Below are 2,770 nucleotides of genomic sequence, written 5' to 3'. Positions count from 1 at the left end.
GCCTCCCGAGCACCGCTGCTTGCCTGCCTCACCGCTCACCCACAAGCTGATCTGGGCTGTAGGACTCAGGCTCTGGCTGGTTCAGGTCTAGCAACTCCTTGCTGCTTCTGAAAACCGTCTCTCCCTTCTCCTGCCACTCAGTCCGGTTCCTCAACTTTGCCTTTGATGTTCAGGGCTCCTATATAGTCATATATAATCAATTCACTTGTTTTTTCAGGTCTTTGTTGTAAGAGGGAACACTGGAAGCATCTGACTACTCCGCCATCTTGGCCCTGCCCTCCTTCCTGATCTCTTGAAGAGCTCTGTGTATTAATCTTTTGAATTCTACCTCTAGTAACTGCAAGGGCTTCTCTTCCTCTGGGAGGTTTCTTGGTTCTTTGTTTTGGTTGCTTGCTAAAGCCATCATGATCTGCCTCTTTATGTTATTTAATACTGACTGTTGTCGCCGAGCCATCAATAAATTATTAATTGATTTATTTTATATTTGCTTACTGTGTCCTAGCTTCTTGTTTTGTTTTCTTGTGATATACCCAAATAGGCTGGTTATGTGAGCTACTTTGATTATTGGCATCTTTGAAGCTCTGATGTCCTGTCACCAGGTGATTAGTGCTGTTACTAGATATGTGAGCCCAGGGTGCCTGTTTACTTTTCTTGTGTGGATTCAGCTCAGGTGTCCAGGTTGTTGGTCACTGAGTGTGTGGTGCAGGCTCTCACCTATAGTCCTACATTGGCATGGCTATATAGGGGTGATTGGAGTAGGCACAGGTATCTGGCTGCAGTAGGGGCCTATGTGCTGAGCAAGGTAGGGGGCTGATGGCTGCCCCTGAGTGCCTGGGTGGAAGGTGTGGCCCTGTTCCCTACAGCGCATAGATGGGTGGATTTTGCAGCCGGCCTTTGGGCACCCAGTGCTGTTGGCTATAAGGACTGGGAGACATCACTTATTCTCTGACCTGTGTCTTGGGTGGAGTAGCTGTAGCCACCAGTCTTCAGGCCCCTGATGTGGGTAGGTGAGGACCCTGCTTAATGGGTATGGTGGTGTCAAATGTCATGGATGTGCCACTCCCCCTTAGCTGTTGCAGTTGAAAATAGTCTTCAGGTATATACCCTGTGGTCCTGTGCTGATGAGGGCCTATGCTGTGGAAATGGGCCCACATGGGTCTATGCAGGGGTGAAAGACATTCAAAGTCTGTTGCCCCCTTATGCCTGTGCCTAGGCCAAGGGGCTGTGCCTGCTCTGAGTTCTTGGCTTAGGGGAGCTGGCAGATTATCTTTTCTTGTTTGTTAATTTTTTTGCTCTCCAGAGCTAGGAGAATGGCTTGTGGCGTGCAACAAGTCCCACTTCTGGCCTAGGAGGCACAGCAGTCTCCGAAGCTGGACTGGGACTGGAGCAGAGCCGGGTAGGGGCGAGTAAATGGGAGAGAGTTACTTCCTAGAGGCGGAATGGTATTTTTGATCCTGCGAGGTAGGTTAGACGCTTGCACTTAAATTTCGCAGATTCAGCACTGCTTCTCCCTGGTTCGAGAGGCTTGAACAGACTCTCCGCCGCTCAGTTTCTCCTGGTGTGGAAAACGCATCCCGAGCACTATGGCTTGCCTCAGCCTGTGTGCTGGCCGATCCAGCCTGCAGGGTGCTGGCCAGGTCAGGTCTGGCAAATCCTCACTGCTTCCGAACTGTCTCCCTCTCCCCCTGCCACTCAGTTCAACTCCTCAACTTTGTCTTTGATGTTCAGGGCTCCTAGATTGTCATATATAATTGATTCACTTGTTTTTTCAGGTCTTTGTTGTAAAAGGAACCACAGGAAATGTCTGACTACTCCACCATCTTGGCCCCACCTCTTGAGTGGATGATTCTTGTGGAGCAGTTTTTCTAAAAAGATTTAACTATATGCAAATCCATTTCTTGTAAATCTGAATTTAATTTTAAACGTAAAATTTATACAATGGCATTGTAATGTGTCCTCTGACATTTTCTGTAACTTGTGGAAATTGTACAAGAAATCCAAAGTGGCTTCAATATTTGTATATAATTCAAAATGCTTGTTTATGCATACTATCACTATATCTTCAATAACAAGGAAAATAATTTAAAAATTGTTTTCCTCATTAATAATTGATTCATCTCAAGCTTAGTATTCTTTTCTGTTGAATGCAATGATCTTTAAATTTAATTTCTATTTCTAAGCCTGGGGATATTTACTTTGCCATATTGCAGAAGTTTTCAAAACCAGAGATTTTAAACTCTTTTAAAGAATTCTAAGAACTCTTTGCTATGTGCAGGCCAATGAGTTTCTCTAAATATGGCCTTTCTGACCTTGGGTTTGTAGTTCTGCTAAGATGATTTGCTAGGCCACAGTCTTGCAAAGGGATTGGTTAGTCAACTATGCAAATAAGGTGTGTAAAACCCCTGCAGGGATTGGTCAATTACTATGCTGACTAGGTGGCTGTGGCCGACTGAGAGGATTGGTCAGTTTTACCATCCTGCCAGGCTTAAAAGAGCCAATCCCACAGAGGTTTAAGGGGAACCTCACTACCATCAAGAAGAAGAGCCGGGAGTGGATCACGTCCTTTGGAACTGGGGTCCCTGCTCCGAGGACCTCCTAGACCCAGGAGACAGAGAGAGCTGTAACACTGAAGACAGCACAAAATGGCACAAGATGGTGCAGTGGCACTGGGGGCAGTGGAGTGAGTCAGCTACAGTGATCTTCCTGACCCACGGAGTGAGAGAGTTGAGCACCTTCGGGCAACAGACTTGCTGGCAGAGTGGGGTGCCTC

This window comes from Trichechus manatus, unplaced genomic scaffold (assembly GCF_000243295.1).
Source record: "Trichechus manatus latirostris isolate Lorelei unplaced genomic scaffold, TriManLat1.0 scaffold00086, whole genome shotgun sequence".
NCBI lineage: Eukaryota > Metazoa > Chordata > Mammalia > Sirenia > Trichechidae > Trichechus > Trichechus manatus.
The sequence above is the reverse complement of the archived record's forward strand: the minus strand, read 5'-3'. Positions refer to the sequence as shown.